Source organism: Patiria miniata, unplaced genomic scaffold, assembly GCF_015706575.1.
Source record: "Patiria miniata isolate m_02_andy unplaced genomic scaffold, ASM1570657v1 HiC_scaffold_13, whole genome shotgun sequence".
In the NCBI taxonomy this organism is placed as follows: domain Eukaryota; kingdom Metazoa; phylum Echinodermata; class Asteroidea; order Valvatida; family Asterinidae; genus Patiria; species Patiria miniata.
Genome location: NW_024037051.1, coordinates 5,918,871 through 5,940,638, shown reverse-complemented (window position 1 = coordinate 5,940,638; position 21,768 = coordinate 5,918,871). Strand labels below are relative to the sequence as shown.

General features: G+C 41.7%; 1 pseudogene; it reads right to left on the bottom strand.

The window, feature by feature from the left end:
- Positions 1–5,937: 5,937 nt before the first annotated feature.
- Positions 5,938–15,371, bottom strand: LOC119719243 (annotated as a pseudogene).
- Positions 15,372–21,768: the final 6,397 nt, after the last annotated feature.

The following is a 21,768-nucleotide window of genomic DNA, read 5'->3' as shown; positions in this document are numbered from 1 at the left end:
CTTCCTGAATGTAACCCATGGCATTAAGGGTCTCCCTACAGGTTTTCAGATCATCTGCATACTCTCTTAGTGATTTCTTGTCACGTGAGCCAATACTACTACCCTCAGTAACCTTATTCACCCAAGCTTCAGCAATTGTATACTTGTTACCAACCTTTCCTTAAGCAAGGCCTTAGCCTTCTTATACCCTTCATGTGGCTGCATTACAGAACAACGCTGTATCACTTTCTTTGCCTTACCAGTACAGTACTGTAACAACCGAATCAACTTAGCACTGTCCTCCAAATTGGAGCTGTCCACACTTTCTCAATGGATCGTATGAATGCCCAATACGATCTCCATCGTATGTCAAAAGTTCTGCTTTCGGCAGCTGTATCACCTAAAGCAGGCGCTGCTTTTGACCATGCTGCACCAGCTCCAGAACCGTTGTTTCACTGTTCTTGTGCGCCCTGTCGGGTTCCGCTGTCTTGACTGGATCCGCTGTCTTGACGTGATCGATTGTCTTGTCCGGTTCTGGTGTCTTGTTTGGATACAATGTCGTCTCAGCCTCTGGCTTTGTAACTGGTTCCTTCGTTCCGTCGGACTCCAACTTCGTTGTTTGACATACATGCTGGAAATGTATCCACTACTTCAGGTGTACTCTTCGGGGGTGTCGCAATCAGCACTTCACTCTCGTTTGATGCCTGTGCTGAGAAGGTATCGCAATGTTCATTGCTGTCGTTAAGTGCATACACAGCCTCCTCTTTATAAATAAATATGCATTTAGTTCATGACTTTTTCAGGCGTGCGGGGCGGCTGGCCATACAAACACGAGGTCATGAACTGATCAATATGCATATTCATAATCTTGCTCAATAATAATAATAATAATAACGGAGCCTTATATAGCGCACGTATCTACCAACAATTAGGTACTCAAGGCGCTGGAAATTATGTCAATTATTAAAGAAAGGTAAATAAAGTTTATGAGAAATATGAGACCCATTATGTAGCACCTTATAATGGTTTACAAGGTACTGCGGCGCATATTGCAGCCACTGCCAGAAACACCGGGGCAAACCCCTTCTCTTAGCGATGAGTGTTACTGGGTTCTTTAACGTGCATTACACAACACACGGGACCTACGGCTTTACGTCCCATCCGAAGGACGAAGCAATAATGGTAAAGTGCCTTGCTCAAGAGCACAAGTACCATGTTCCCACGGTCAGGAGTCGAACCCATGCACCACGGCACACGAGTCGAACACCGTAACCATTGGACCACAGCGCCCGCATAATGCATACATTACAACGCGGCCGCCATTTTGAAATCGCATGGAGGAAATTTTTGGGACGATATTCGTGGGAGATGGTGACTGGAAGTCGTCTTTTGGCCAGATGGATGAACATTTTTAGATAAAAGAACGGGGTTTTTTTGAAAAGGTATGAGTTCCTCTACGACTAGGAACCTTAACTTTGGAAATTTCTGTCCTGGATGAGAAGATAATCTTGATCAAAATTGATAGCAAATTCGCTACATCAGAGTTTAGCGTTTAGGGGAGCATTGGCTGTCTGGCCGTACTACAGAGCTTGCAATAGTACTGTACGGCCAAAGGCAGTCGGGCTACTGGTGGGTGTTCACCTCAAGATCTGCTGATCCGCTTCCACCTTGGGGTGGCTTCCTTGACTTTTCCTGACCCTTGACTTCTCCCAGCCACCCCACGGGTCCCTGAGACGGCTGCATGTCGTTTCCAGACACCCTTGATCTCGTTACCTTCGGCTTCTTGCAGTTTCATGCAAAATGTCCTTAGCACCTTCAATATTGTGGCACTTCTTCATTGTTTGCCTTCCTGCAGCGTCCGAAAGCTCGTATCGTCTCCTTTGGCACGTTCTCCCCTACACGGGAAATTATCTGCTGGACAGCTCGATCTACAACTTCCTGATTAATCGGAACCTCTCCCGTAGCCTCGACCTCCACGATTGGTTCTGTCTGCACCATTCTTACATACTTCTTTGTTTTGTCTGCAGCTCTCTGCTCCTCCACCTTGTGGTAGCTCTCAGCAGCCAGATATGCCTTAATCGAGTCATCCAGGGATGTTGGTTTGGCCCGAAAATCGCTTCTCTAATCGCCCTTTTTCCAACTTAATCCATGAAAATCCTCTCGCTAGTCGGTACGCCCCTCCCTTCATCTGAGAATTCGGGATACGCCAACGCAGAGAGTTCCCTGATACTCTGCCCTGACTCCAGTTATGTCTCTTTGTCTCCCTGACGACGATGTCGCAGCTCCATTAAATTGTACTCCGCCTGTTGACCTGGGCCGAACCTCTGGTCTAACAATAAGAGTGGATGAAATCCCTGCAGGAATATTTCCTACCCTCCGGCTGCCAGCCCAACACACTTAAAGCTGGTCCCTGGAGGGACAGGAAGAAACACATTTGCTTGCTCGTCGTTCCACACATTGGCCACACGACCGGCCATGAAGTGTACCTTATAGTCCTTTCAATGCACCTTCCCGTTAAATCTATCCAGACAAAATAAAATGTTCGGTTTCTTCAACTTTCTCCATCTATGATTCATCCAAAACGTCTCTCAGAAGAACCGGTGTCACAATCTTCCAGCAGGGGGCCCTCGCCAGCAACGGGCTCCATACTGATGTGCATGTACTGCGGGTTTCATACTACGTATCGGGGTTTCTCCGTGTGTGTACAGGGCCGGGGGCCAGAGCTGGGTAAGCTAGCTGTTGCCCTGGCAGTGATACGCGCCCGCTGATACAGCACAGCCTTGAAATTAAGGCTAGTGCTGTAGAGTTATTGTCGTAAGAGCTGACAGGGTAAAAATGTCGTGCCTGACGTACAAATTAAACTTATTTTTTCGTTACTGAGATGTGGAAATCGTAAGTTTTCGTTTCCTTTTTCGTGCTCTAATCTTTCGGCCACTTGCATTTCTATCTTTTTTTTTTACGTCATTTTGATTTCTATCAGTTTCTTCTTATACCGTGCAACTTTCGCAGTTCGATGTTTATCATCCGACCTAGCCTATCGCCATCGTCTTTACCTTGAGAAATAAGATTTGATGTATTTTGTATTCCACCAAAACTCTTATCTCGTCTTCTTTTTCAGCTATATACCTAAACTTTTTGCTGAAAGTACGCTTATATCTAGATAGCGCCCTTCAGCCACGACTCACCAAACACCAAATCAGTACCAAAGTGAACTGATGTGAACTCTGTTTTTTTTCATATATTCATGTTATTTGTGCTTTCATATTCTTTTCAGCGTGTTCCAGTTATCCTTTTACAGCAAAACCAACAGGCGCTCTATAATAAACGACTTTACTTGTGTAGTGATTAGAAATAATGTGTTTATAATAAGAATTGTAAAGTTCATTTACAGCCGATTGACGGCGCTGTTTCAGTTTACGGGTCGACCTTCCGTGGATTTTCTTGGGGGTTATATGAATAAAAAGTAGTGCGTGCATAATTAAGGGGTCCTTTTGAGGATATAAGTGAAATAAAAGGGGGTCCATCCATTTTTATAAGGTCGAGTACTATTAGGGTAAATTTCCAATAAGTAATGGAAAGTCTATGAGTATCCATTGGTGATTTTTATTTTAACTGTGTGCGGCTTAATAGTAAACATAAGTTTACGTGAACGGGTTTTGCGGGCATTCTCACAGATGACGAGTTGCTGAGCTCGCTGGAGTCTCGTTAAAGTACATTTTACTCATTTTTATGGCCATAGAAGGGCCATATTGTTTGCAGTTAGGGACCCGAACGAGGGAAGGAGAGGCAACCCAGGGACCCAAGGCACTGGCTGGTATGGTGAAGATTTTCACACTATTTTGTTCGTTGTGTATATGACAATGTTGTGTAGTTTTATGGCGCTGACAAGGTCAAAGGTCACCCGTGCATGCAAGGGTCGTTCTACTTTAGCACAACATACATATACATGTATATGATATACTTTCTAGGTTTATTTATTAAGTTTATTTTGATTAATGGAAGACACATGTACATGTAGCATTTACGAATGTTTATATCGTTTAATTTTGATTTGATTTTATTAATAGGTTTTTTTTAATATATAATTTTATATATTGATGATGAAATAAAGACGACTCGATCAGTACTAACTACACCCCTGAACCTGACACCACAGTTTCACTACATACACTCGTAAAAACAATACCTATTTTCAGTATTGCAGTCGAGTCACTTTAGTCGAGTCCGGGTCAGAGTCTCGAGTCATTTCAAGTTGGGTCGAAAACGAGTCCTAGTCCGGTCATGGCTGTTCGAAAATTGACGTGCAAATCACAGTGCAGTGATGATCATGTATTATGTAAACGGGAAGCCTATGCATAATACGAAACGCTTTACCATGTCAGCAAGGTGGGAAACACCCCCATAAAATACCCAAAATGTTTAAGCGCCCCTAACGGTGACCCTTTGCGCTGAAAACTAATATGATTCAACGACTAACTACGCCAAATACGACGGCGTTTGAATGAAGATAAATAGATTTGTAAAACAAAAATATGTTTTCCAAAAAAATAAGCCCGCAAAAATGGTAAAGCGCCCTCCTGTGGTCACCACAGCGTAAATAAATGATGTCATAATAATATAGCCTATTGAGATTTCTCTCAAAATTCAGGAACGTTCGGCTGAAAATACATCTTACGATGGTGGGCACCAAAAGATTTTTTGACACTGTTCAATAAATATCGTCACCGACACCACGAATTAACACTCTACCGTGTTTAACCATATTTTTTTCGATTTCCATTTTTTTGGATTTTTAAACATTATTCATCAAGGCCTACCATTGCACGAAGTTTCAAAGCTTCAAGAGCTTTACTTTAATAATTACGCTAAGTATCCATGGCAACTATTGCGCAAAAGTGAAGAAGTAACATTCAAGTTCTATTTACCATTGCAATGCATGGCGCGCACTCTGCTCAAATGCGAGCAAAAACGTTTTCACGAAGTAACAATCTTGTTGTTTGAATGCACGCGCGCTGACCTCCGTTTCCACGAAGTAACACTCTTCTAGTGTTGTAATACATTGAAGCGTGCTACTTCGTGAAAACGAAATTTTACAGTTTCGCAGCTTTTTTGGTTTCACGAACTAGCACTCATCTTTTTTCTCTTATTTCTGTTGTTTTAATTAACAAACGAGTCAAAAACAGCAAATTTAATAACATCAATACGTCAAGTGTCTACAACGAGAAACTCAACTGAAAATACTCTGTTTAGTTTTGACGCAAAGTGTTGTTCTAGAAGGCGTTCAACTTTAGATGCCGTTTTCTCCGATTGCTAATTTTTACCGGTATGTACATGAGTGTTACTTCGTGGTGTCGGTGACGATATAATTACCACCCTGAAAATCGATTCAAAATCCTCTCAATACTTTCTTGAGTAACAGAAACAGAACAATTTTGATGCTTCAATGCTTCAAATCAAATTTATTCAAATGTATTCCCTTCACCTCAAAATGAAAACAAAAACTGTATCAAGTTTATACAACCGCAGCAAATATTTACATAGAACATTGTTTGGGAACAGTACAAGACTTGCAATTAATGACTGATCATAAGTGTAAACATAATCTGGGTGAACAATACAGGTGAAGAGGCTCAATTTGGGAGACTGTTTTGGAAATTTCACAATGATATCTGGTGGCTTTCATCAAGTCCTTTTTAATGTTAAAATCCGCCAGAAATGTGGTCTCTTCAAATTAACAGTCTGTTTCAAACCAAAAATGTTGCCTGACAGTGGTCTGCAGCTAAGCGTTTAGTTAATTTTGAAACTTCAGTCACTAATTTCGTCGTACGCCTTATTGTTATCCCGGGGTAAAGATTAATGTGAATACTGAATAGCACGTTTTGTGAAAAGAAATTTAACTGAACACAGAATTACACTACATGAGTCACACTATTGTGTTCCTGACTAATATAATACATACAGGGTTCTATACGCGTAGAGTGTTATCGGTATTGGTATAAGAGCTGAACAGTGGAAACAGTCCTTCACGAATGAAAACAATACTTTCAAGTGACCTATTTTTAATGCATTTTAAAAACTTTAAATCGAAAGAAAAAAACCAATGTCGATCATTTTCCCGCTTTGTCCTGAAAATACAAACAAACAAAATACAAATAAATATCTTTCGTAAGATCCCATGGTTTAGAAAGTAGGTGGCTTTTGAAAGCAAAGACTCTGCTTGTCTGATATTGTTCCTATCAAGACGTCTTTCTTATTTTGTTTCATTTTGAACACAGCATTGCATATACTAAACTTAGTTAATCTACTCCCTCAAATTCAACCCCCCCCCCAAAAAAAATCACTTAAAGGACCCTCAGTTTATTGATTAAGGACCATAAAATCAAAGTGATAAAATTGAACCCAGTCTATGATGGTCCAGAGAGGCAAACAATAAAAAAGGGAAATTACTGCTAATAATTGAACGTGACGCAAATTATATGTACTTACGATTTGAATCACATCCTGGTAAAAATTCAAGCATCGTTGTAGCATGTCGTCTGACTGTTAATGAAAAATCAAGATCAATATGGTATTTAAGGAAAATAGTTCTAGCCCTTCAAAAATCAGGTATTATAGTGGAAAATTATCACATCTGTTAATAGATCTCAATCCGGGTATTATAATTTTATATTGTTTTTGTTTGTTTGTTTGTTTTTGTTTGCTTTTTTGTTTGTTTGTCTGAGGTGTTTGTTTGTTTGTTTGTTGTTTGTTTGTTTGTTTGTTTGTTTGTTTGTTTGTTTGTTTGTTTGTTGGTGTTTGTGTTTGTTTGTTTGTTTGTTGTTTGTTTGTTGTTTGTTGTGTTTGTTGTTTGTTGTTTGTTTGTTTGTTTGTTTGTTGTGTTTGTTTGTTTGTTTGTTTGTTTGTTGTTGTTTGTTTGTTTGTTGTTTGTTTGTTTGTTTGTTTGTTGGGGTGTTTGTTTGTTGTTTGTTGTTTGTTTGTTTGTTTGTTTGTTTGTTTGTTTGTTTGTTTGTTTGTTTGTTTGTTTGTTTGTTTGTTTGTTTGTTTGTTTGTTTGTTTGTTTGTTTGTTTGTTTGTTTTGGGGTGTTTGTTTGTTCTTTGATGATGCGATCCAGGCTATGTTGCACGGTGAACTAGAAGCACTCACTGGAAGCATTCACCACGCGCGTCAGTGTAATAACACCCGTGGGCCGGGACCGGCGCCTGCACCGAGTGAGATGGGTAAATCATATAAATATTCATATCCTCCTGATTCTTGATTCTTAGCAAATCAGAGTGCTCCGTCCAATTTTGGTAGCAAGCTTGATATGTTTGATTAAAAGTCTAGTTTTGTACCCTTTTTTTGGGGGGGGGGGGCAACTCACGTGATACGGGTATCGTAGTAGCTCCGGCTACATGACGACCAGCCGAGATCTAAGCGAGGATTCGCTTTGTATTGAGCCATCAAGTAACCCTTGACGAGCAGCCGTTTCTAGGACCACCCGATGGACCTGAAGCATCATGCCACATGCCCAAGCTGTAATCGTTGCAAAAAAAAATGTAAAAATCAAGATGGCGTTGAAGGTTTCAATAACATCTTACCACAGATACGCCATTAACCAACCTGGTTCCCAGGGTGTCGAGCAATACGCTCCCACCACTATATACCTTCTCCCTCACCCTGGTATTAGATCATTTGCATATCCAATTTTTTTTGGATACGTATATATGCAAATGAGAATATTCTGGTGCTGTCCTGTGTTTTACACCAGTGTTTGTTTTTGTATGTGGTGTCTGGGATAAAAACAGAATCAATTCGTCGCAGCGTGAGTTACGAAAACACGATTTGTTTCAAGATAAAATGTTAATACAATCTTATCCAGCCAATATGCAGTATCACACTGCATATTAATGTGTTGGAAAGGAAAGGTTATTTTTCAGAAGTTGTGGACGAAAGAATAACAGAATAAACGTGAAAAAAACGTAATACACGTTGAAAATAACAACACCAAGTACACGATATAAATCCATTACCTGCTAATTGCAGGATACAGGAAGCAAGTTCCCATTTCAGGGCTTACTATTGGAAATGAGGTTGGAAATAAAGAAAGCTCTGGGGACGAGGTTGGTCATTAACCCCTTTCTCGTATATTCATTCCGCATCACTATTTTTCTTAAGTATTATTATTATTGGTTTATTTTTACTTGCTTGCAACCCGAAGGTTGAAAATATTTTGGTACAACCTTAAAACGTCTAATAAATACAAAAGCGTTTACATATTTTAATTCCTCTTAACGTTTGGATAAAAAACATCAGGTAAACTTTTCAATTTTTTTCAGAGAGAATAAAATAGATCTAACCATCACAAAATAAATAATCCTGACATTAGTGAACGGGCAGTACAAACAACAATTATTAATCGAATGGAAGTCAGATCATTACGCCAAGTGTATCATTAGAATAAGTCATAGGCATCTTGAAATTGACTAAGCTCATGGGAATAAACTGACCAGGGATGCGTTCTAACAGGGTTGGTTGATTTAAATCACGTTGATTGAAATCACTGATATAAATTGCGATTTAAATCGAATGATCTTTTTTAATATCAATGATTTAAATCACTTCTTTGTAGAAATCTTATTTTTAGCGAAATAAATTGATTGCGGGTCATTTTAATCATTTAAATCAACTGATTCCACCTAGTTACAAAGTGTAAGATGTTCTTTACACTCTCAAACACCCCTACGTGGACTTCATCAGCATCGAATCAACTTACATGTAGGTTTTGCATAATTACCTGAATCATTGATTAAAGTCAAGATCTGAGTTTAAAAGTTTTTCTTTGAATTTGAATTTTAATGACAACACACTCACTTTTGCTTTAATCATTCATTGATCTGTTTAGTAATATTGTGAATCAGCTGTGCTGGTGTAGGCTTACCTGAATCATCTAAAGGTGTATTAAAGTCCCAATTGATAGTCTTATTCCTGTTTCACCATAAAAAAATGTAGATTGAGATTAATGGAATGCCTTTTAGAGGTGCAAGGCCTGATTTCTGTTTTCACCTCGTATGAAGGACCTCATCTATATGATATAACCATCATCAAACACATTATATTTATATATATTTAATATTAACTATAAGTTCACAATATACATTCACATTATAATAACTATAAGTTTACAAGGATCAGTGCTGTCATTTTGAAAGTTTTATGAAATAAACATTCCCATGGATGACTGTACTCGTTTTGTGTACATACCATTACACATAACATAAATCACGTTTTTCATTCATATCTGCACACAATGTATCTGAGCTGTACCCATCAAGCCATAAAGTGTCTTCAGTTTTAATAATGTACCATTGGACCAATGAGGTAGACTACATGTATTGAACCAATGCAGATGAAATAAAGTGATTTACGTGATGGGTATAAGGGTGCAAGGGGAGATTTAGACACGTTTGTAGACATGAACATTTTGAAAATTGAATAAATAAAAAAATCCGAATTTTTTTTTTAAATCACGCAAAGGTGTTTTCGGGGGGGGGGGGGTGGTCCGCGCATAAGTCGGACGCCTCGTAGGTCCGACGCTTCACAAGTCTGACAAAATCTCATCTCCCAACCAAATAAAGACCCATAAGTCCGACGCCTCATAGGTCCGACGCCCATAGGTCCGACGCCTCATAAGTCCGACGCCTCAAGTCCGAAACATCGTTTGTCGATTGTCGGAATTATGAGGTGTCGGACTTATGAGGTGTCAGAGCAATGTGGCCGAATCCATAAGTTCGATGTCTCATAAATCGGACGCCTCATAATTCCGGAAATGTCGGACTTATGAGGCGTCGGACTTATGATACGGCCCCGTTTGCGGGCGTTTTTAATAGCTATGGGTCCTGCGAAGGCGCCAAACCAGCATGCCAAATTAACGATATCACCATTGTGATAGCACGTAGCTTTGAAAGTCCTCGAAAAATTATATGCGAATGGAAGCACGGGCGGATGTAGCTTTCAGGAAATGTGGGGCTTGAGGGAAGGCGTGCCTAAGGCACACCCTGCCAAGGGCACCCCCCCCCCCACCCTAAAATGTTGAATTGTACAAAACATTCTCCTGCATTCTAATGCAGTTTGAGAATACATCTAGGAACTTAAGCATTCCATTTATTAATTTTTCCCCAATTTACGAGGACCAGAACATTAATCAGCGGCCGAAAGGGTGTTTAGGGGGTTGCAACCCTCCTCTAGATCCGCCACTGGGAAGTAGCTTACACGGGAATGTAGAAAACGAAAATTGTCATCCCTACAGGATCAATATTATAGGCTCCTTGTGTGTGGCGGCCATTTTTGGTGAACATAGCAAAAAGATTATAATTATGTTTGCCATAATAGCTACTAAACTCACTTGTGTCCGATCTCGTGTGCGGTAGTGCCAGTGGCATCCAATCCACGGAATTCACTGAGTGATGCACCCCACTGGCCACACTGCCCAACGTAGGCTATGCCCAGTAAACCGTCACCAGCCGTTGAACTTGAAATGTCTACTCTGTTTGGGACGAAAGGAAAACACAAAGCGCAAAGGGTGTGGAGTAGTTTTATCATTTCATGTAGGTATTTGGAGTCCAAAACTAAAGTCTATTATTGAAACATCTGATCAAAATTATGGAACCTGCATTGTTTGTTTGTTTATTTTTCAAAACAAGGCTCAAAATCCGTCGAGTTTCACGCTCTCCACCCCACGTATTACACATGTCAAGTTTCGTTTTTAGTTCTTTTCTTACTTTGAGTATTTAGAATTTTTACTCTTTTTTAGTTGTTTTCTCCGTCCTGCTCTTCGAGATTCAACCACGAGAGTAAATCTGTTTTTTAATTGCTATTTCTAGCAAGACATTGTTTCCACTTCTAAATACGATATCGACAAAAAAATAGTTGTGATATTCCAATTTTGCTCTAGAAATCGATTTCGAATTATTTGCGGCCCGACAATAATCCGCCCCACTCGCAGACACAGATTTACGCCAATGTTGCGCACGAATACTCACCCTGTCAAGAATGCAGCGTTGTCCCAATGCTCAATGCTTGAGGACGATTTCCTATTATTATGTTGCCATTGCGCAGCGCCTTCAAGGTAGTCGTCAGCATCAACATGCATTACCAATCCAGGCTAAATAAACCCAGACAAAAACTATGTGATGATGGCAAGCAAATGGTCTTCGTCGAACAGTTCAACCTTGCTAAACTGTATAGCTATTGTTAAGGTAATACTGTGAAGAACGATTAAAACGCCTACACGTATTTTAATAGGGTAACAATGCATTGGAAACTGACATTTTCTTTCATGTGTCTTTATCATTTTCTTTAGGGCATATTTAAATTTTTGGCAAGAAGGGAATATGTTTAAAACGTGAGCCACAGTCCAAATAATCAAATTGTTGCAGACACTATTCTGTACCTTGCAAAACTTCCGTTATTGTTTTCGTTAAGTTAAAAAATATATCAATACAAAGAAAGACAGTTTCAGTCAAAGGATAGATGTAGCCTGGACACGTTAGACTTGATGCAATATTAAAAAAAAAAATACTTCATATGGGCTTCAGCGAATCCAGTCTTCATTAGAGATAGACTGCTTTAATTTGAACTTCAACTTTTGTTCCATGACTCTCTTCCATATGCTGTTTCACCATAAACCTACCTCCATTGATCCAAAGACCTTGACATACGTCAGCTTGGGAACCAGCGCAGTTCCTCTCAGAGAAACCAATTGCAAAACATTTTTCACCTTAATTATATATAAGAATGAGAAAGCAAAGAGGAAAAATCGCTGAAGAATACTTGTAAATATGCGTCTTTCATCACCAACAATGGTAGGCGCACAATGTGAAGAACCGCTCCCGCTATACCAACACCAAAGGTTACATCACCCGAAGTGCACGCCTGGACATCCACAAGTTCTAATTTTTCCCACGAACTGTGGTAGAGTGGAATGCCCTGGACGATTCATTAGTCAATGCAACGTCACTGATCAGTTTTTAGCAGCAACTCCAATAAATCCCCACACACCCTCGCACAAGCCTGGCTATTATACTCGTCATAGAGTCCAGCCAGTATAAGAGCAGAAGCAGAAGCCTTCTCAAAAGTATCAAAAATAAGGTAACAATGGTGACGACAAAATAATACCGGCAAAATGATAATGGGGGCGTGGTCGAGCAACACCTATTTGGTCAACTGCCTGCATCTGGCCTTCAAATTCATTCGGATTTGCTAATGACACCAACGCCGCCAATGGGCGCAGGAAAATAACTCAACAAAGGCATCTGTATCGCAACGTGGTATGAAAAACTGGCATAAGCTCGAGCACATGTAGGCCAATTTTCCCTTTCTTCCAATGGACTCTTTTTTTTTTTTTTTTTTTTTTACTTTATAGGCTTACCTTTTTTCTTTACAACAGTTCCCGCTTTTCAACATTATTTGATGCTTTAGTGACACACTAGGTATACATTGATAAATGGAAAATTAGAGGCACTTATAAGGTCAACTGCTTTCGCTTTTTCGTTTAAAGCAATAGCTTCTTCTTTTTGACTGATTGTTCGATCCTAACCGATAATGTAACAACAGTTGACCCACGGTGTGGCAACATTTACTACAACTATTGGTCAATGATCGGTTATAGTGCTACAGCTCCGGTCAATTTGTGTGTGAAATTATAGGTTGGTGATACGCTATCCGTTGGTTGCTATATTATCAGTTGTAACAAACAGTCTAACCTTCACTTTGAGCAAGGTTTCTGTCATTATATAACCGGTATCGCATAATTGCAAATTATCGGATTTCATCCGAAAATCACCGCGTTGAAGAGGGTGTTAATGCACGTGGTGGCTGTGCTGGTGCTGCCCCCTTTAATAATAGTGTACATTGGATCGGAAATGAATGCCAGCTCCAGATATTTCGTTGCCTTCGTGTCAATCAGCAAGGTTTCTGGCGGCTCGTCAGCAAATGTTAACGGCAAAGTTGGTGGCGCTTAGGAGAACAATTAAAAAACAAACCAGTCGGGCATCAAGCTTGGAGTTTGACAAGCTGTCATAAGAAACTGACGACTCATTGTCAAAAATTACCAACAAAAGGTAGATCAATGTTGAAATTATTGTGAGCAGGTTTATATAAAGGCGAAGAAATAGTTGAGCCTTTTAACTTTAGTTCAGCATTCCAGATTTCAGCTTCAGAATGAATGATCTGCGTCAGAAATGTGAGTTCTTTATTGTTTTGACTTACTTGCGGAATTTGTTTTAAAAGTGTGATCAATAAAAACAAAAGCAAATACATTATATTACGTTCTGTCTCGCAGAATGCCCCTCTTTCCACTGGTCTGTTCCTATAGGCAACGTGCGGGTGACCCCGACCAACATCTCGCTTGACGGCATGTTCGTCATCTAGTGGCTCGATGTAAAGCTCACCACGGCCATAGTTGCGAAATATGACCGCCATCTTGCAAAAAAGACACCATTCAGAAAATAAAACAACCGAATAAAAGGCATGCAAACAGACCTTTGGTGTCGGCTCCAGACAAGGATTACTTTTGAAATAATTCCTTTCATTATTTACTTGGGAAATGTCAAAACTTATTCCAATCAATGATACTATAAACCCTTCATCAAACATTTTGGTGGCAGCTATGGGATTCACCGTAGCACTAGGCCGATGACTTACCAAGCCGTCACAAACGGTTACGGATGCAAGAGAGTCCTTTTCACCGGCTACCTTCCCTGTGTAGACGCAGTCAGTCCGAAGCGGCACTTTCTGGATGCCTTCATCTGTGTAGATCTCAACCTTGAGTCCAGGGGCATAATTACTGTCGTCGTGGTCTACGATGAGGTTAAGCGTCTCTCCAAAGGCTTCGACTTCCAGTTCTAAGAATGAGGCGGCAGTGGCTCCCTTGCCAACACTCCTCTTGCCTTCAGCTTCGACTACGAGTGGGTACACGATCTCATATTCCGGGGCTACACAGGACAGAGAGAAAAATGTTATGGTCTTCAATGCAATGAACTTTTGGTGACTTCTCTCAACACTACTTTTTTAAAAACTATTGCACCTTGTAATGAGCGTGCACAAAGGAATGCGTTGTGGCAATGCATTTTGGAATATTGAGTTTAATAGCTAGCATCGTACTGATGTGCAGTATAGTGTCAGGTTTTGTAAGTGATACTGAACCGAAATAGTTTTGCAAATAAAACGCATCAGCTTTGCGAATAAACGCAGTAGTTTGCAAATAAACCCGATACATAAATTATACTTCGTATAAACAAAATATTTATGCGGCAATGTTCGTATTTCTTATGAATCGAGAGACGTTCATAATTTTGTCATATTCCGTGTGGAAAGACGTCACTAAAATAAAACGATGTTTTAGCGCGGATGCCCACATCAATTGCAAATACCTTTTTCGTGGCTTTTAACACCGAAGTAGCGAGAGAGCTCCTGTGTTGTAAATTCAAGATCTTTGGTACGAACCTACGCAGCGGAAAAAAATAAGGAATACGAGTGTTTTCAGGTGTATTCAATACACCCAAACCACACCCTTTTGTACTTCTTGGAAAATAAATCATTTATAATTGGGTGGTGTCTTTTACACCTTTTGTAAAATGTTATATAAGATAGAGGATGGATATGAGTTTCCACAAAATTTCTATTGCAGTTAAACTTGCTTAACCCGCGTAGTCGACTATTTCCCCTGGCGAATGTTCAATATTCATGCTGATTTATCATGAAGGACAAAAACTACTTTTTTCTCTCTACTTTTGACGTTGTTACCCCTTTCGAGAACTTCAAGACGCTTTTATTTTGGGTTCTTTTCGTGCCCAATACAGCACACACAAAAGAAAAAACGACTGGAGTATTTCCGGGCCGCAAACAATTCGTAATTTGAAAACTAGTATTTGGGTAGTCTGAGGATCAGATATTCACGTGTGCAAGAGCCACGGTCGAACGCCTGATATATCCCATCATGTAACGTTTGTGCGACCCCGCGCGCCAGCCAATTGCGTGACGTTATTTCGATCAGAAATGTGGACTAAGCTGCTGATTGGTCTATTTGGATGTACAGGGAGTGAGGGAGAGCAGTCTTAACATTATTCAGGTTGGTACAGGTTTTTGAAAACCATTTGTCTGACAATGAGGATACTATTCATCTGTATTAAAAATGTTCAAAACGCTGCATGCATCAAAACAAAAAATAGACACAATAAACGAGGTACGATTATAAAGTACCATGGATAAAAAAAAATCGTCAATATCGACAAAATAATCGTCAATGTTCGAAACATTATCTTGCAAAGATGCACTGAATGAAGAGTCTACGTACCCCTGGCTTGGAGTAAGCCGTGTAGGCCAGCACGGCAAGCACGACCATCTTCAGCATCATTCTGCAGCTGTTGAGTCTGTCGGAATGACGAATTTGAGTCATTTTGTGGACTTTTTATAGGCTACGTTTGGGCTTGTCCACGCGCCCAAACCCCCGTTTTTTAACAAAGGGAGACAAACAGAAGACCTCTCACCGTCTCATGTAGCCCCAGCACGCGCTTCTTGGCGCCCAATTCAAACGTCCTATAGTTTCCACACCAGCATCAATCAACACTTAAGAACGTGCTGGTGTTTCACAATAAATTGAAATATTTTAAACTATACTTGTGTTAATTGAGTCTGAGGGCAATTTGACCGTACAACTTTATTATGGTGTTCTAAAAGGGACAGGTAAACGTCGTAAGCTTGAGTTTCAAACGTCGTGTGAAACTCACGCACTCGACGTTTGCATGTCCCTTTTAGAACACCATGGTAGCTACAATAAGTACAATAGATTACTATTCATTTGATAAAAGAATAGGGCTACACCTTTTTCCCACGGCGGTGTGAAACATGCCGGGGCTCGAGCCGCTTATGTTGGCTGGTGGATGTGTGTGTGTGTGGGTGTACAAGCAATACATTCACTTGAGTGGACTTCCGAACAAAAGATGTCCACATAAATCAGGTAGCAACGACATTTTGTGGACTTGCCCACGTCCACACAAGGTTTCCCCCTCTGGAAAACAGGTTTAGAGGCATATTGGGGTTAGCTTTATCTGTGGCAAAATAAAGAGAAACACTAAAGGGGATCATAGACAAAAAAAAATGGGTTGAAAGAGTTTTCCGGTTTGAGTAAAATGAGTTGTTTTCACTGGTTTTTCTGAACTACACGAAAACAAAGGAATGTCCACACTAGGTATGTAAAACAAACATGGGTTTGTACAACCACTACCTTATGGGGGTACCGGAACAATGGGATGTACCCCACAAGGAATGCCCACCGACTTTGGATTTTGCTCAAAAACTAGGAATTTCCAAGGTGGGTTGATCCGTCGCAAATGGAAGAGTTTTAGAACAGGGATATTTAGTCCGAATTTCAGCCCAGAAAATTAATTCTGGTTAAAATAAAAGCATTTTGACGTTAGTATGCGACGTTGCAAAATGTTATTACACGAGAACAAAATGAAGTACCCCATTTCTATGCCTGTGTAGGGGTGAGTTTGTCTTACATACGCAGTGTGGACTTCCGAACAAAAGACGTCCACATAATGTAGGTAGCACCGACGTTGTGTGGACTTACCCCACGTCCACACAGTGTTTCCCCATTTCTGGAAAACAGGTTTAGAGGCATTTTTGGGTTAGGTTTATCCGTAGCAGAATGAAGAGAAACACTAAAGGGAATCATAGAAAAAAAATTGGGTTGAAAGAGTTTTCACAGTTTGAGAAAAATGAGTTTTTTCACTGGTTTTTCTTAACTACACGAAAGCAATGGAAAGTCCACACTAGTCATGTGAAACAAGTATATATATATATATATGTGTGTGTGTGTGTGTGTGTGCGTGTACAAACACTGCCTTGTGGGGTACCGGAACAATGGGAGGTACTCCACAAGGAATGCCAACCGACTTGCGGGGTACCGTTTTGGTACCCCACAAGTTTTTCACGAAATAGATATATGGATTTTACTCAAAAACTAGGAATTTCCAAGGTGGGTTGATTTGTCGCAAATGGAAGAGTTTTAGAAAAGGGATATTAGGTTGGTTGGTTGGTTGGTTGGTTGGTTGGTTGGTTGGTTGGTCGGTTGGTTGGTTGGTTGGTTGGTTGGTTGGTTGGTTGGTTGGTTGGTTGGTTGGTTGGAAACTTTACTCGGTCGGAGTATCCTCAGCGAATTGCAATTTATATTGATTTTCACCGCCCTGACATAATAATAAAAGTTTGCATTTTGAAGTTTCATTTGCTGTAGGAGTTCATTATTTGAAGAGCATTTTGAGGATTTTTTTTTTCATCAATTCATTAAACTTGAGGGTTAGAAAGTAAATTGAATTTCAAGGTTTCCCGAACATGTTATATCCCGAGCCGCTTTAGTAAATTGGTTGAAACTTTTAGGCTGGTAGTCCAATTATTTGAGAGTGCCTAAGCATTATGAGTTAATTTAACGCCTCGATGCAACTTAACCGTAAAACAAATAACTATTTTAATTGAAATAAGGAAACTGGCCTACAACTATTTAAAAAAGACACTTGAACTGTTAATGATCTTGAATTGTGGATGTCACTTAATTACATCTTCTTTAGGTAGGCAAATGCTGAAATCCAAGAGTGATAATGTACATTCAGCTTTAAATAGACACGGTATTATTGTCCATTTTCTGTGTCCAACCATGTCTCTTCCATCTGTAGGTCAGTTAATTTTCACTACGTAACCCCTGGCGCATTCGCCATGTCACCATGATGTTCGTACATTTATAACATCCCGGCTTGATTACTGCAATTCTCTCCTATTTGGTATAACTCAAGGTGAAAAACATAGACTACAAAAAATCCAAAACCGTGCTGCTCGGCTCATCTTCTCTGTCAAATGCACTGTACAGGCTACTTCTCTTATCACCAATCTTCATTGGTTACCCATCCAGCAGCGTATATCATTCAAAGTTCTTTTGATGGTTTACAAGTGCCTACATGGTATTGCTCCTCCTTGCTTGTGTGACTTACTCACTTTGTATCAACCAGGCAGACCGGGATTAAGATCTTCCGACGATAGACTTCTCTCTATTCATACAGGTTCAAAATTGGGGGACAAATCTTTTTCAATAGCAGGCCCCAAATTATCTCGGGAACACTATTCCCATCAACATCAGGGACGCCTTATCTCTCACCATTTTCAAGAAACGTCTGAAAAGTTTCTTTTTCATAACATCATAGTCCTCTCTTGTACAGCGCTTTGATCTATCTTGTAACAGCGCTTTATAAATACTTTATTATTTATTTCTTTATTTCATTGTGAGTTACCCTGAACGGTAAGGCAACCAGATTCCCAAACATAGCATGGTGTTTAAAAAGAAACGGTGTCCCGTTGCGACCTGAGTGTGGAATGGATCATTCATTTTATACATTTATATGAGACGCGTGCTTCTCAGAGAGTTCCTGATCAACGAAGTGACAAAAACCAAACACACCATCCTTCAACCTCCCCCCCCCCCCCCAACGTTTGCATTGTGAAGTTTCATTTGCTGAATGAGTTCATTTTTGAACAGCATTTTGAAGTGCTGTTTTTTCATCAATTCATTAAACTCAAGGATTAGAAAGTAAATTGAATTTTAAGGTTTCCCGAACATGTTATATCCCGATTCGCATTAGTTTATTGGTTAAAACTTTAGGCTGGTAGTCCTAGAGGAACAGTAGAATCACGTGACTTTGCTTTGGCGACATTGATGCCTGAGACAAGTGCACAGGATAATTGGCTCAAACCGGTTTTTGATCAAAATACAAACATGCCAAAATGCCCAGCGCATGTTTAATATTTTTAGAACTGACAATTTGCAATGTTAGTAACTGCAGAGACCCGCTGGAACAAAGTCTCATCGCGAAGGCATCTTTCAACATCTTGCAATGCTTAATGGTCACATCATACTTTGAGCATTGCGGGACGCTCCTAATTCAGCTTAGACTTGACTCCAGTTGGACTCAAGTCGATATACACACCACACATTGCCATCACAACCCACTGAATTACATCATTAAAGGAAACGTGCAGTGGAAATTCAGCTCATCTTGTTTTCATGTTCATTACTATGTGCTGCAACAATACATTCAAGATCTAAATACTTGTTTTCATTGGAAGTGACAAGAGAGTGGTAGCTTTTCAATTATTAGTAAATCCTTTCATCAACACATGTAAGAGGGCGCTATTTTGCTTTTGTCACACAAGGTACTCCTTGTCAAAAGTGCCAATATGGCGGCCCATATGGCCGGCCGCCTCATTGGTAAAAAAAAATAGAAAAACGTCATATATTAGCCAAATATTGTGCTCTCTAGGAGGTAGCATTTCCTGGATGGGTACATCTAATTCTACCTCTATGATCTGACCTCTTCCACTGCACTGCCCTGTACCGGCCCTTTGAGGCCGGTATGATCCTCAGCCGGTATTTTTGCCCCTCAGTCACTCAACAAACAACCTACTGGTATGCAGCCTGATGTCTGCCTCCAAAGTTAAACAAAGAGTTCTAAGCGGATTAGTGTCTATTGTTTAAACATGGCGTAAACAACTTTCCAGACTCTATCTTTCCATAGATGGATGGCTGGCACATATTTATTCATTACATTTCATTTGAGCGTATTACCTAGCAGTTTGGTTTCTATGAAAGTGAAATTTAGCAAAAGAAGAAGCAGAAATTAATCCCTAATTATTTATCACAACCATTCGCCTGTAACTGACTCCCGAGGAAAGTGGCCAGTTAATTTCTATAGCAGTAACGTACCTAAGGCCTTTTGCTGACCGTGGAGGATTAAGTTGATTAAATACTCCTCATTGTTGGGTCCCAGATGATGGACCTGCAATTATCAGGTATGAACACAATAGATTACCTATACATGTATTGAGTGGGTGCCTTAGCCGGACACTGGCCGATTGCGCGGCCATTTTGAAGAGGATTAAACTCACCGGCCAAGCTACCGGCTGGCCTGTACTTAAACCGGCCGGTGATGGAAGCTCGGCCTTACTACCGAATGATCTTGAATTTGGAACATGTTAGCAAGTAAGACAAATCGAGATATTCTATGAAGTCTTTTTAAGAATAATCTCAACTTTCACTGATATATGTCATTTACATCTATGGCAAATATATTGTAACGGCGGTGCCGGGCCGCCGGCAGAGGGCGCCAGCACGGACCCACGGTGCAACCGTAGCGTTGGGACCCCTGCTGCTGGGCCAGGGAGACCCGTTGCCAGACTGCGCCGACTCAGTAGTGTGACTTTTGTATAGCGTCCCTTTTTGTTGTGAGTTGTATAAAGAGAGAGCCTCGTGTAAAGAAAGTGGCAAGAATAAAGCGGCCGGAGAGCCCCGAAACCCTGAAGAATAGTGTCTGTGGTTTCCTTCGTCTGGCGTGTGAGAACCCCAGATTCGTTCTACGTTACATTGGTGGCAGCGGTGGCATGTCTGACGGAGGAAAAACAGGTAGAATTTGGAGTGTTTTTCGCCAGGAATACACCGGGTCGAGTTAGTCTGGCGTCCGACTCGCCACGCGGCGGGTACGCACGCTGGATCAGGGCCTCGCAGAGCGTAAACCAACCTGGTGAGATGGCCAGCAAAGCGTTCGTCACGTTGGATGACTCGGAGTTGGACTTTTTCAGGGTTTCGGGGAGCCAGCTAGGCCCACATGCTAAAACCCATGGGGAATCGCGCCGCACTGTGCACCACGGCGCAACAGACGCTCTGTTCCACTCGGAACACTGCCGAGTTGTGCCTGTTGATAATAAAGCAGGGCTGGCCGGGCTTGATCGTCCGGAGACACCCCGCATCAACACACGTGCCAGGTCCCACGAGGGGTCGCCCCGTGCTGCAAGACGATGGCGCAACAGACGGTTCGTTCCACTCGGAGCGATCCCGATTTGTGCTGTCCGATGCAGCGGGGGCGGGGCTTCGTCGGGACATACCCCAGTTTGCTGGTAATAACACAGTACATGCCAGGTCCCACGAGGGGCCGCCCCGTGCTGTAGACGCTGGCGCAGCAGACGTCTCGTTCCATTCGGAGCGATTCCGAGCTGTGCTGGTTGATGCAGCGGGGGCGGGTTTTCGTCCTGGGGCAACCCACAACCCCTACGCTCATAAAAACAGTGCTAGGCCCCACATGGAAGCACCACTCGGTGCTTACATGGATACGACTGGTGCGGCCTCCCATTCGGGGCGCCCCCAGGCTGGATTTGCCCACATACCGGGGGCGGGAAACCGTCCGAGCGCGCCTCAGGCGGCACGACCGGGAGTGGATCTCCCCCAGCAGTACGTTCGTCCCCACTATCGCAGTATGGCGAGTCCTGACCTCCACTCGGAGCAGGCTCGCACTGCACGACTCTATGGGACGGGACCAGTGGACTTGCTCCGCGCACGAGTCAATGGGGTGGAGCCCGTAGAGTTGCTCCGCACACGATTCAATGAGGCGGAGCTGACAGAGTTGCTCCGCACGGGAATCTATGGGGCGGAGCCGGTAGAGTTGCTCCGCACGGGATTCAATGGAGCGGAGCCGGCGAGGTTGCTCCGCACGGGAGTCTATGGAGCGGAGCCGATGGAGTTGCTCCGCACGGGAGTCTTTGGGGCGGAGCCGATGGAGTTGCTCCGCACGGGAGTCAATGGAGTGGAGCCGACAGAGTGGCTCCGCACGGGAGTTAATCGAGCGGAACCGTGGAGTTGCTCCGCAAGGGAGTCAATGGAGAGGAGCCGGCGCAGTTGCTCGGCACGGGACTCAATGGAGCGGAGCCGATGGAGT